This window comes from Procambarus clarkii, chromosome 16 (assembly GCF_040958095.1).
Source record: "Procambarus clarkii isolate CNS0578487 chromosome 16, FALCON_Pclarkii_2.0, whole genome shotgun sequence".
Lineage (NCBI taxonomy): Eukaryota > Metazoa > Arthropoda > Malacostraca > Decapoda > Cambaridae > Procambarus > Procambarus clarkii.
Window position 1 is genome coordinate 16324986 of NC_091165.1, and position 14559 is coordinate 16339544.

The following is a 14559-nucleotide window of genomic DNA, read 5'->3' on the forward strand; positions in this document are numbered from 1 at the left end:
CTCTCCATCCATCCATCCCTCCCTCTCCTGTTCCTCTCCATCCATCCTTCTCTCTCCATCCATCCTACCCTCTCCTGTCGCTCTCCATCCATCCTTCCCTCTCCTGTCCCTCTCCATCCATCCTTCTCTCTCCATCCATCCTACCCTCTCCTGTCCCTCTCCATCCTACCCTCTCCTGTCCCTCTCCATCCATCCTACCCTCTCCTGTCCCTCTCCATCCATCCTACCCTCTCCATCCATCCTACCCTCTCCTGTCCCTTTCCATCCATCCATCCATCCCTCTCCTGTCCCTCTCCATCCATCCATCCCTCTCCTGTCCCTCTCCATCCATCCCTCTCCATCCATCCCTCTCCTGTCCCTCTCCATCCATCCCTCTCCTGTCCCTCTCCATCCATCCCTCTCCTGTCCCTCTCCATCCATCCATCCATCCATCCCTCTCCTGTCCCTCTCCATCCATCCATCCCTCTCCTGTCCCTCTCCATCCATCCATCCATCCCTCTCCTGTCCCTCTCCATCCATCCATCCCTCTCCTGTCCCTCTCCATCCATCCCTATCCTGTCCCTCTCCATCCATCCATCACTCTCCTGTCCCTCTCCATCCATCCTTCTCCTGTCCCTCTCCATCCATCCTCTCTCCATCCATCCTTCCCTCTCCTGTCCCTCTCCATCCATCATTCCCTCTCCTGTCCCTCTCCATCCATCCATCACTCTCCTGTTCCTCTCCATCCATCCATCCTTCTCCTGTCCCTCTCCATCCATCCTCTCTCCATCCATCCTTCCCTCTCCTGTCCCTCTCCATCCATCATTCCCTCTCCTGTCCCTCTCCATCCGTCCTTCCCTCTCCTGTCCCTCTCCATCCATCCTTCTCCCTTCCCTCTCCATCCATCCTTCCCTCTTCTGTCCCTCTCCATCCATCCTTCCCTCTCCTGTCCCTCTCCATCCACCCTTCCCTCTCCCGTCCCTTCCCTTTCTCCCTCCTCTCTCGTTTTTCTACATCTTCCTCTTGTTTACTTTCGTCTCTTCATCGCCTTCCTCACGTTCATCCTTCCTCTCGTTCATCCTTCCTCTCGTTCATCCTTCCTCTCGTTCATCCTTCCTCTCGTTCATCCTTCCTCTCGTTCATCCTTCCTCACGTTCATCCTTCCTCTCGTTCATCCTTCCTCTCGTTCATCCTTCCTCTCGTTCATCCTTCCTCTCGTTCATCCTTCCTCTCGTTCATCCTTCCTCTCGTTCATCCTTCCTCTCGTTCACCCTTCCTCTCGTTCATCCTTCCTCTCGTTCACCCTTCCTCTCGTTCATCCTTCCTCTCGTTCATCCTTCCTCTCGTTCATCCTTCCTCTCGTTCATCCTTCCTCTCGTTCACCCTTCCTCTCGTTCACCCTTCCTCTCGTTCATCCTTTCTCTCGTTCACCCTTCATCACGTTCACCCTTCCTCTCGTTCACCCTTCCTCTCGTTCATCCTTTCTCTCGTTCACCCTTCATCACGTTCATCCTTCCTCTCGTTCATCCTTCCTCTCGTTCACCCTTCCTCTCGTTCATCCTTCCTCTCGTTCACCCTTCCTCTCGTTCACCCTTCCTCTCGTTCATCCTTTCTCTCGTTCATCCTTCCTCTCGTTCACCCTTCCTCTCGTTCATCCTTCCTCTCGTTCATCCTTCCTCTCGTTCATCCTTCCTCTCGTTCACCCTTCATCACGTTCACCCTTCCTCTCGTTCATCCTTCCTCTCGTTCACCCTTCCTCTCGTTCACCCTTCCTCTCGTTCATCCTTCCTCTCGTTCATCCTTCCTCTCGTTCATCCTTCCTCTCGTTCATCCTTCCTCTCGTTCATCCTTCCTCTCGTTCATCCTTCCTCTCGTTCATCCTTCCTCTCGTTCATCCTTCCTCTCGTTCATCCTTCCTCTCGTTCATCCTTCCTCTCGTTCATCCTTCCTCTCGTTCATCCTTCCTCTCGTTCATCCTTCCTCTCGTTCATCCTTCCTCTCGTTCATCCTTCCTCTCGTTCACCCTTCATCACGTTCACCCTTCCTCTCGTTCATCCTTCCTCTCGTTCACCCTTCCTCACGTTCGCCCTTCCTCACGTTCACCCTTCTTCTCGTTCATCCTTCCTCACGCTCATCCTTCCTCACGTTCATCCTTCCTCACGTTCACCCTTCCTCTCGTTCATCCTTCCTCTCGTTCATCCTTCCTCACGTTCACCCTTCCTCACGTTCACCCTTCTCGTTCATCCTTCCACACGTTCATCCTTCCTCACGTTCATCCTTCCTCACGTTCACCCTTCCTCTCGTTCATCCTTCCTCACGTTCACCCTTCCTCTCGTTCACCCTTCCTCACGTTCACCCTTCCTCTCGTTTATCCTTCCTCTCGTTCACCCTTTCGTTCACCCTTCCTGGTCTCCTCACCCTTCGTCCTCACGCCTCACCTCAGGGGCTGGCCAACTTGTGAAGGTCGGGGACCCTTGTATTAAGCACCATCTCGGGGACCACCAGCCTGCATCTCCTGTAATAAATATCATAGATAACTATCATTATTTTATTGCCCTTGTTAATCAGCTTTATGGTAAGCAATTATTGCAGATTTGCAAAAATATTATTTAAAAAAAAAGTGTGGATAACAAATTGGTTTATTTTAAATTCCTCAAATTGCTGGAATGTTATATAATATATTGGGGATTTTTTTTTTTTACAGTGAGGCGTTTTGATGTGTGTTGTTATATCGAATTGTTAATTGTATGTTGTGTCCTCTTACATATTTTAATATTTTGTGCAATATGTGTTTCGTGCAAGAAGAGATACTCATCGTTCAGAGATGCTTTTTATTATTATTATTATTATTATTTTCTACCACAGACGTGGCCACACAGTTACAATGCTAACCAGCATATATACATTTTCTTCTGTCCTCCATGGACAGGGTTAGAGAAGTGTTAAACATATAGTTCAGGGATTTATTGAACACTCAACCACAGAAGGTGATTCGGTGCTTTTTAAAATGCTAAGCTAACCTACATACGTAAATACATAGATACACAGATTTACGTATGCATAAAGTGTTCGAAGTGTCATTAATGTGCATTTACAAAGGTGAAATGCAATTCTGATCAGCTTCCATATGTACTGTATACACATATACATACACACATACGTAAACATACATATATACATACATATATACACACACACATGCATTCACATACATTTGTCTCTTGAGTGTGTGTTGCTGGGAACGCTGTGTAAAGCCTAAATTTACACTTTATTTTAAATTATAGTTTCAATGTTATTTTCAATGTAAAATCGGTTAAAATGTTAACATGGGAAAAAGCGCGTCATAATATGATATTTCTGTGTTAATTCAGATCCGTTTTCACATCCAGCAACACATTTATTATTCTCTCTTAAGTTTATGTTGGAGGCTCAGTGTTGCCTTAACAGTGTGACCTTAACAGTGTGACCTTAACTGTATTGCCTTCACTGTGTGACCTTAACAGTGTGACCTTAACAGTGTGACCTTAACAGTGTGACCTTAACAGTGTTGCCTTAACAGTGTGACCTTAACAGTGTGACCTTAACAGTGTGACCTTAACAGTGTTGCCTTAACAGTGTAACCTTAACTGTGTGACCTTAACAGCTTGACCTTAACAGTGTGACCTTAACTGTGTGACCTTAACAGTGTGACCTTAACAGTGTGTCCTTAACAGTGTTGCCTTAACAGTGTGACCTTAACAGTGTGACCTTAACAGTGTGACCTTAACAGTGTTGCCTTAATAGTGTGACCTTAACAGTGTGACCTTAACAGCGTCACACTGTTAAGGTCACACTGTTAAGGTCACAACTCAGAAGATGGACACGCGACGACGTTTCGGTCCGTCCTGGACCAGTATCAAGTCGTTTGGTCCAGACGACTTAAGACTGGTCCAGGACGGACCGAAACGTCGTTGCTGCTTCAGCTTCTGGGTTGTGGACTGGTCATCATCTCGTGTTATGTTACGTTACAACAGCAATTTGTAACACAAATCAACAGCACTATTCCCAAATTAGTATTTACTCATGTTTTTGCTGATTTTTAAACTCGTTTCCTATTTGCGTGTCTATTGGCACCCCCTACGCAGCCCGTCCTCCTAATAGCACGACGTATTTTGACGTAATACTCTTACCTAACGCCAAAATCGGTCGTACTAGAAAATGGAAGCGGCTGGCGAAATTGACGTACTGTCCCGTTTTCTGTTTTGGGTCCTCTGGTAGGTCAGAACAAGGGCACTTAAGTACGACAGTTTGGGTGTAAGTCGAAGACATAAACAAACGCAATGAGCCTTACTTCGCAGATTCTCATGTGACAGTTATGATTCGCTACAGAATGAATGTGAAACAGCAGTAAGTAACACAGTGATGGAACATGGTGACCTGCAGCCACACTCCACAACACCAGAGCCACACCTGCAGCCACACTCCACAACACCAGAGCCACACCTGCAGCCACACTCCACAACACCAGAGCCACACCTACAGCCACACTCCACAACACCAGAGCCACACCTAGAGCCACACTCCACAACACCAGAGCCACACCTACAGCCACACTCCACAACACCAGTGCCACACCTGCAGCCACACTCCACAACGCCAGAGCCACACCTACAGCCACACAACACTGCCAAGAGAAGCTAGGAGCGGGAAGGGCTGCTCTCTACACACTTTCAATAGCATAAGCATTGACCGGAAAGAAATAAACGGAGAACTCAACCCGTCTTAATAGCACGTCGTATTTTGACGTATACTCTACCCTTAGGCCAAAAATTGTCGTGCTAGAAAATGGTAGCGGCTGACAAAATTGACACACTGTCCCGTTTTCTGTTATGGGTCCTCTGGTAGGTTATGATAAGGGCACTTTAGTACGGCAGTTTCTTGACGTTGGGAAACCTTAGGAGGACGGGCTGGAGAACTAGGAAACATCTCATGAAAACTGCACTACGGGCCAACGACTCCCACACAAGGAATGGAACAATTGATAGCAGATATTGTACCGCTGAAGGGTACAATATCTGCCTGAAGTGTGTTTCTTTGAGGAAGATCAAAGAGAGAACTGAGAGAGAGAGAGAGAGAGAGAGAGAGAGAGAGAGAGAGAGAGAGAGAGAGACAGAGAGAGAGAGAGAGAGAGACAGAGAGACAGAGAGAGAGAGAGAGACAGAGAGAGAGAGAGAGACAGACAGAGAGAGAGAGACAGAGAGAGAGAGAGAGACAGAGAGAGAGAGAGAGACAGAGAGACAGAGAGAGAGAGAGAGAGAGAGAGAGAGAGAGAGAGAGAGAGAGAGAGAGAGAGAGAGAGAGAGAGCGAGCGCAACACACCACTGTAGAAGTAAAACAGTAACTGGTATTCTCAAGCAGACACGTGCGTCTTGACGAAGAAAAATTATTTTAAACGAAGATTGAAGAAATATAGCATACACTAGCGCTCTTGTCCCAGACGGACCGACCGCAAATGTCCCGCACCTCGGTCAGTGAGCAAATGACCTATACTCACAAATGAAGGTTAATAAACATGTGAAATACTGTATGCTAAACATGAGTATGTTCAGCATACTTACGTTGTTCAGGTGGTGAACCTGTTCACCACCGTAACCTTCCCCTAAGTCCCTAAATCCGAATCATCACTACAACTCTCCACACCCGGTTAGTCCTCCACACAATACTCACACTGCAGACTCGCCTCGGCCACTAAGATCACATCGGCTCCCCACATTTGGTCGGTTTCACTTCGTTTCTGCCACAAACAGAGATAAGGAAAATTGCTAGGACCGCTGCTACCACGAGACTGCCTACAGCCGGTCATCGCCTCAAACATTGCAACCTGCATCCCAAGGAAGGTATAATTTGATTAACTGTAAATCTCCTTGTTACCAGAAACTAGCGGTCACCCTTTGTTCTCTTGGCTGGTACATTCGTCTGGGTGGTAACGGCTGTCTTAATCCCTTTGACCTTCGCTGTGTGACCAGTCTGACAACTTAATTAACATGTACTTCAACTCATCATTTGTAAAGTGTTGTAGTGCTTGATTCACTAGCTAATGTTCACTCCTAACTTGTGGGTCACAACACCACTCGCCTCCTCAAGCACTCATATGTCCCCATATGTATCATTGTAATGGTTCCGTTAGCACAAGGACCTGGAGGATGCCACCACCATACATGTACCACCACAACGTCGTACTGACAGTTCACATTATTCATGAAGGAATAATATCATATAATGTTTACAAAATTTCCCGACGTGAACCACAACAACTATATCTGATTTGCATTAAATCCGCATCGTAGCATGGGTAACATTCTGTAATATTTTATTTTTACCAATATCCCACAATGCACATAGTCCTAAGCTACTGGCATATAAATACATATATAACCATAAATATAACACGGACCAGCATGCTGGCACTAAACAAATATGACACTTGTCATTAATGTTTACACAACACATGAGTCTAAGGTTCTTCATCCTCAGTAACACTTCCATAAACAAAATTTACATCCTGCCCTGTACTGTCCACATAAGGCTTACAATGATCACACACATCGAACGAATGTTCCACTGGCCGCATCACTTCTCTTCTGTCTTAGGCTCCCATGGTTGCCAGGTCAGAGATCCTCCATGACCCAGACAAACCCCAGGCTGTCCAGCCTGGTGAATGTTGTCAATGTCCCATCGTTGCTCTGAGCTAACGTGATCCTGGCCTCCAGAGCAACGGAGATTCCTACCCCAGGGTCATGTCCCCTCTGGTCCATGCTGCCGTCTCGTTCCAGGACATCAACCCCGAGGCACGCTGTAGATACCTCACAGCTCCCTGGTCATCCTTCCGTGCTGTGCTCACCACAGCTGTAGCACATTACTCTAGGCCCATCTGCCCAGAGTGTGTCCACCTGTTCTTACACCTTCCCGACCGCTGTACCTGCAAAATATTCCGCCAGAGCCCCTTGGTCGATCCCATTAGTACACGACACCCCCTCGGCTCCTTACTCTCTCCCCTTGTATAGCCTGAGCGCAGCTGCAAAACAATTCCAGCTGGCTCTTATCCCTGCCTTGATGTCAGGGGGCGAATCTCGCCTATAATGTCTCGTTGGCTTCTCTTCTTTTTTTTCTCTAGAGTAAAACTCAGTGTAGCCTCGTGGCTTTTCTTCTACTCTCCCTGAAGCTCCGTGACATGATCCCGGGGGACCTTCTGAAGCCTACCACCATTAATGAGTCATGTTAGATTTATCCACTTGGCTCGCCCAATACAGCCACCAACTCCTGAAAATCGCTGAAACCCAGGTTCACTCCCAACACAGCGATCACCCAACTATAACTCCCTTGCCTCAGGAACAGTTACTTCCACCATGTGATCTCTACACCAGAACCCTTGAGGTGTACTACGAGGTTTATACAGGAACACGATGAAAGAACATATAGCAGGTGATTAAAGGCCGTCGGGTTTTTCCAATTTAATTACATAAATATAATTACATGATAATAATAAACCCATTAACCTATCCTCACTTCCCGGTCACCACCTGAACTCATAACCTCCGCCCAAGTCCCTAATACCGATCATCACTACAACTCTCCACGCCAGGTTAGTCTTCCATACAGTACTCACACACTGCACACTCGCCTCGGTCACCGAGATCACATCGGCTCCCCACATTCGGTCGGTTACACTTCGTTGCTGCCACAGACGGAGACAAGGAGAACTTGCTAGAACCCTTGCTTGCTACCACGAGCCGGTCATGGCCCCCACCACAGGTGACCTATGGTCCACCACCACAGGTGACCTATGGTCCACCACCACAGGTGACCCCCGGCTCCCACCACAGGTGACCCCCGGCTCCCACCACAGGTGACCCCCGGCTCCCACCACAGGTGACCCCCGGCCCACCACCAGAGGTGACCCCCGGCCCCCACCACAGGTGACCTATGGTCCACCACCACAGGTGACCCCCGGCCCACCACCACAGGTGACCCCCGGCCCACCACCACAGGTGACCCATGGCCCTCTACCACAGGTGACCCATGGTCCCCCCACCAGAGGTGACCCATGGTCCCCCACCACAGGTGACCCACGGCCCCCCACCACAGGTGACCCACGGCCCACCACCACAGGTGACCCCCGGTCCACCACCACAGGTGACCCACGGCCCACCACCACAGGTGACCCACAGCCCTCTACCACAGGTGACCCATGGTCCCCCACCACAGGTGACCCATGGTCCCCCACCACAGGTGACCCACGGCCCCCACCACAGGTGACCCACGGCCCTCTACCACAGGTGACCCATGGCCCACCACCACAGGTGACCCCCGGCCCCCCACCACAGGTGACCCCCGGCCCCCCACCACAGGTGACCCCCGGCCCCCACCACAGGTGACCCACGGCCCTCTACTACAGGTGACCCACGGCCCCCCACCACAGGTGACCCACGGCCCCCACCACAGGTGACCCACGGCCCCCACCACAGGTGACCCACGGCCCTCTACTACAGGTGACCCACGGCCCCCCACCACAGGTGACCCACGGCCCCCCACCACAGGTGACCCACGGCCCCCACCACAGGTGACCCATGGTCCCCCACCACAGGTGACCCCCGGCCTACCACCACAGGTGACCTCCGGCCTACCACCACAGGTGACCCCCGGCCCCCCACCACAGGTGACCCCCGGCCCCCACCACAGGTGACCCCCGGCCCCCACCACAGGTGACCTATGGTCCCCCACCACTGGTGACCCCCGGCCCCCACCACAGGTGACCTATGGTCCCCCACCACAGGTGACCCATGGTCCCCCACCACAGGTGACCCCCGGCCCCCACCACAGGTGACCTATGGTCCCCCACCATAGGTGACCCCGGCTCCCAACACAGGTGACCCATGGTCCCGCACCACAGGTGACCCATGGTCCCCCACCACAGGTGACCCATGGTCCCCCACCACAGGTGACCCCCGGCCCCCACCACAGGTGACCTATGGTCCCCCACCATAGGTGACCCCGGCTCCCAACACAGGTGACCCATGGTCCCGCACCACAGGTGACCCATGGTCTCCCCACCACAGGTGACCCACGGCCCCCCACCACAGGTGACCCATGGTCCCCCACCACAGATGACCTATGGTCCCCCACCATAGGTGACCCCCGGCTCCCACCACAGGTGACCCCGGCTCCCACCACAGGTGACCCCCGGCCCCCACCACAGGTGACCTATGGTCCCCCACCATAGGTGACCCCCGGCTCCCACCACAGGTGACCCCCGGCTCCCACCACAGGTGACCCCGGCTCCCACCACAGGTGACCCCAGGCCCCCACCACAGGTGACCTATGGTCCCCCACCATAGGTGACCCCCGGCTCCCACCACAGGTGACCCCCGGCTCCCACCACAGGTGACCCATGGTCCCCCACCACAGGTGACCCATGGTCCCGCACCACAGGTGACCCCCGGCCTCCACCACAGGTGACCCCCGGCCCCCACCACAGGTGACCCCCGGTCCCCCACCACAGGTGACCCCCGGCCTCCACCACAGGTGACCCCCGGTCCCCCACCACAGGTGACCCCCGGTCCCCCACCACAGGTGACCCCCGGTCCCCCACCACAGGTGACCCCCGGCCTCCACCACAGGTGACCCCCGGCCCCCACCACAGGTGACCCCCGGCCCCCCCAAACATGACCCCCGGCCCCCACCACAGGAGACCCCGGCCCCCCCCCAAACATGACCCCCGGCCCCCACCACAGGTGACCCCGGCCCCCCTTAAACATGACCCCCGGCCCTCACCACAGGTGACCCCGGCCCCCCCCCCAAACATGACCCCCGGCCCCCACCACAGGTGACCCCAGCCCCCCCCAAACATGACCCCCGGCCCCCACCACAGGAGACCCCGGCCCCCACCACAGGAGACCCCGGCCCCCACCACAGGAGACCCCGGCCCCCCCCAAACATGACCCCCGGCCCCCACCACAGGAGACCCCGGCCCCCCCAAACATGACCCCCGGCCCCCACCACAGGAGACCCCGCCCCCCCCCAAACATGACCCCCGGCCCCCACCACAGGAGACCCCGGCCCCCCCCAAACATGACCCCCGGACCCCACCACAGGAGACCCCGGCCCCCCCCAAACATGACCCCCGGCCCCCACCACAGGAGACCCCGGCCCTCCCCAAACATGACCCCCGGCCCCTACCACAGGAGACCCCGGCCCCCCCCCCCCCAAACATGACCCCCGGCCCCCACCACAGGAGACCCCGGCCCCCCCCCAAACATGACCCCCGGCCCCCACCACAGGTGACCCCGGCCCCCCTTAAACATGACCCCCGGCCCTCACCACAGGTGACCCCGGCCCCCCCCCCAAACATGACCCCCGGCCCCCACCACAGGTGACCCCAGCCCCCCCCAAACATGACCCCCGGCCCCCACCACAGGAGACCCCGGCCCCCACCACAGGAGACCCCGGCCCCCACCACAGGAGACCCCGGCCCCCCCCAAACATGACCCCCGGCCCCCACCACAGGAGACCCCGGCCCCCCCAAACATGACCCCCGGCCCCCACCACAGGAGACCCCGCCCCCCCCCAAACATGACCCCCGGCCCCCACCACAGGAGACCCCGGCCCCCCCCAAACATGACCCCCGGACCCCACCACAGGAGACCCCGGCCCCCCCCAAACATGACCCCCGGCCCCCACCACAGGAGACCCCGGCCCTCCCCAAACATGACCCCCGGCCCCTACCACAGGAGACCCCGGCCCCCCCCCCCCAAACATGACCCCCGGCCCCCACCACAGGAGACCCCGGCCCCCCCCAAACATGACCCCCGGCCCCCACCACAGGAGACCCCGGCCCCCCCCAAACATGACCCCCGGCCCCCACCACAGGAGACCCCGGCCCCCCCCAAACATGACCCCCGGCCCCTACCACAGGAGACCTAATGAGGACCTAGTAACCTAATGATCTCCCTCAGGGCCACGATAGTTGCAAATTGGTTTCCAATATCAAATGTTATTCATAATAATGGCTCCCACAGTGTCTCTCCCACAGTGTCTCCCCCACAGTGTGTCTCCCACTGTGTGTCTCCCACAGTGTCTCCCACAGTGTCTCTCCCACAGTGTCTCTCCCACAGTGTGTCTCCCACAGTGTCTCCCCCACAGTGTGTCTCCCACAGTGTCTCTCCCACAGTGTGTCTCCCACAGTGTCTCTCCCACACTGTGTCTCCCACAGTGTCTCTCCCACAGTGTCTCTCCCACAGTGTGTCTCCCACAGTGTCTCCCACAGTGTGTCTCCCACAGTGTGTCTCCCACAGTGTGTCTCCCACAGTGTGTCTCCCACAGTGTGTCTCCCACAGTGTGTCTCCCACAGTGTGTCTCCCACAGTGTGTCTCCCACAGTGTCTCTCCCACAGTGTCTCTCCCACAGTGTCTCTCCCACAGTGTCTCTCCCACAGTGTCTCTCCCACAGTGTCTCTCCCACAGTGTTTCTCCCACAGTGTGTCTCCCACAGTGTGTCTCCCGCAGTGTCTCTCCCACAGTGTGTCTCTCCCACAGTGTGTCTCTCCCACAGTGTGTCTCCCCCACAGTGTGTCTCCCCCACAGTGTGTCTCCCCCACAGTGTGTCTCCCCCACAGTGTGTCTCCCCCACAGTGTGTCTCCCCCACAGTGTGTCTCCCCCACAGTGTGTCTCCCCCACAGTGTCTCTCCTACAGTGTCTCCCCCACAGTGTGTCTCCCCCACAGTGTGTCTCCCCCACAGTGTGTCTCCCCCACAGTGTGTCTCCCCCACAGTGTGTCTCCCCCACAGTGTGTCTCCCCCACAGTGTGTCTCCCCCACAGTGTGTCTCCCCCACAGTGTGTCTCCCCCACAGTGTGTCTCCCCCACAGTGTGTCTCCCCCACAGTGTGTCTCCCCCACAGTGTGTCTCCCCCACAGTGTGTCTCCCACAGTGTCTCCCCCACAGTGGGATCTCCTGGTTGATACCTGGTTGATACCTGGTTGATGGGGTTCTGGGAGTTCTTCTACTCCCCAAGCCCGGCCCGAGGCCAGGCTCGACTTGTGAGAGTTTGGTCCACCAGGCTGTTGCTTGGAGCGGCCCGCAGGGCCACGTACCCACCACAGCCCGGCTGATCCGGAACTTCTCTTAGAAAACCGTCCAGTTTTCTCTTGAAGATGTCCACGGTTGTTCCGGCAATATTTCATATGCTCGCTGGGAGGACGTTGAACAACCGCGGACCTCTGATGTTTATACAGTGCTCTCTGATTGTGCCTATGGCACCTCTGCTCTTCACAGGTTCAATCTTGCATTTTCTTCCATATCGTTCACTCCAGTACGTTGTTATTTTACTGTGTAGATTTGGGACATGACCCTCCAGTATTTTCCATGTGTATATTATTTGGTATCTCTCTCGTCTCCTTTCTAGAGAGTACATTTGGAGAGCTTTGAGACGATCCCAATAATTTAGGTGTTTTATCTCGTCTATGCGTGCCGTATATGTTCTCTGTATTCCATCTATTTCAGCAATCTCTCCTGCTCTGAAGGGGGAAGTGAGTACTGAGCAGTACTCGAGACGGGACAGCACAAGTGACTTGAAGAGTACAACCATTGTGATTGGATCCCTGGATTTGAAAGTTCTCGTAATCCATCCGATCATTTTTCTGGCTGACACGATATTTGCTTGGTTATGCTCCCTAAACGTTAGATCGTCGGACATCATTATTCCCAAATCCTTGACATGCTGTTTTTCTACTATGGGAAGATTCGATTGTGTTTTGTACCCTGTATTATGTTTCAGATCCTCATTTTTGCCGTACCGGAGTACCTGAAATTTATCACTGTTAAATATCATGTTATTTTCTGCTGCCCAATCAAAAACTTTGTTGACATCTGCTTGTAGTTTTTCAATGTCTTCAGCAGAGGTAATTTTCATGCTGATTTTTGTGTCATCTGCAAAGGACGACACAAAGCTGTGGCGTGTATTTTTGTCTATATCAGATATGAGAATAAGGAACAGTAGCGGTGCAAGGACTGTACCTTGAGGTACAGAGCTTTTAACACACAGTGTGTGTGTGTGACACCCCACAGTGTGTCTCCCACAGTGTGTCTCCCACAGTGTCTCTCCCACAGTGTCTCTCTCAAAGTGTGTCTCCCACAGTGTCTCTCCCACAGTGTCTCTCCCACAGTGTCTCTCCCACAGTGTCTCTACCACAGTGTGTCTCCCCACAGTGTGTCTCCCACAGTGTCTCTCCCACAGTGTGTCTCCCCCACAGTGTGTCTCCCACAGTGTCTCTCCCACAGTGTCTCTCCCACAGTGTCTCCCCCACAGTGTCTCCCCCACAGTGTCTCTCCCACAGTGTCTCTCCCACAGTGTGTCTCCCACAGTGTGTCTCCCACAGTGTGTCTCCCACAGTGTCTCTCCCACAGTGTGTCTCTCCCACAGTGTGTCTCCCCCACAGTGTGTCTCCCACAGTGTCTCCCCCACAGTGTGTCTCCCACAGTGTGTCTCCCACAGTGTGTCTCCCACAGTGTGTCTCCCACAGTGTCTCTCCCACAGTGTCTCTCCCACAGTGTCTCCCCCACAGTGTGTCTCCCCCACAGTGTGTCTCCCCCACAGTGTGTCTCCCACAGTGTCTCCCCCACAGTGTGTCTCCCCCACAGTGTGTCTCCCCCACAGTGTGTCTCCCCCACAGTGTGTCTCCCACAGTGTGTCTTCCCCACAGTGTGTCTCCCACAGTGTGTCTCCCACAGTGTGTCTCCCACAGTGTGTCTCCCACAGTGTGTCTCCCACAGTGTCTCTCCCACAGTGTCTCTCCCACTGTGTCTCTCCCACAGTGTGTCTCCCACAGTGTGTCTCCCACAGTGTGTCTCCCACAGTGTCTCTCCCACAGTGAGTCTCCCCCACAGTGTGTCTCCCACAGTGTCTCCCCCACAGTGTGTCTCCCACAGTGTGTCTCCCACAGTGTCTCTCCCACAGTGTCTCCCCCACAGTGTGTCTCCCACAGTGTGGCTCCCACAGTGTCTCCCCCACAGTGTGTCTCCCACAGTGTGGCTCCCACAGTGTGTCCCACACAGTGTGGCCCCCACAGTGTGTCTCCCACAGTGTGTCTCCCACAGTGTGTCTCCCACAGTGTGGCTCCCACAGTGTCTCCCCCACAGTGTGTCTCCCACAGTGTCTCCCCCACAGTGTCTCCCCCACAGTGTGTCTCCCACAGTGTGGCTCCCACAGTATCTCCCCCACAGTGTGTCTCCCACAGTGTGTTTCCCACAGTGTGGCTCCCACAGTGTGTCTCCCACAGTGTGGCTCCCACAGTGTGGCTCCCACAGTGTGTCTCCCACAGTGTGTCTCCCACAGTGTGACTCCCACAGTGTGTCTCCCACAGTGTGACTCCCACAGTGTCTCCCCCACAGTGGAGCACCAGTGAACGCCTGGACGGGTTTCTGAAGACATGTAACAACAAATGGAATTGGAGCCGACAGGTAAAGTGTTCATCTCACCCACATGTTCATTAAATGAAGTTGTTCACCCTTCCCACACGTTCACCCTACCCACGTGTTCACCCTACCC

The 14559-nt window shown here is 54.3% G+C and overlaps 1 protein-coding gene across 1 annotated transcript in view; it reads left to right on the forward strand.

The window, feature by feature from the left end:
- The window catches only part of MCU (mitochondrial calcium uniporter), a 417353-nt gene that overhangs the window by 34855 nt on the left and 367939 nt on the right, over window positions 1–14559 (forward strand). The window lies entirely within an intron of this gene.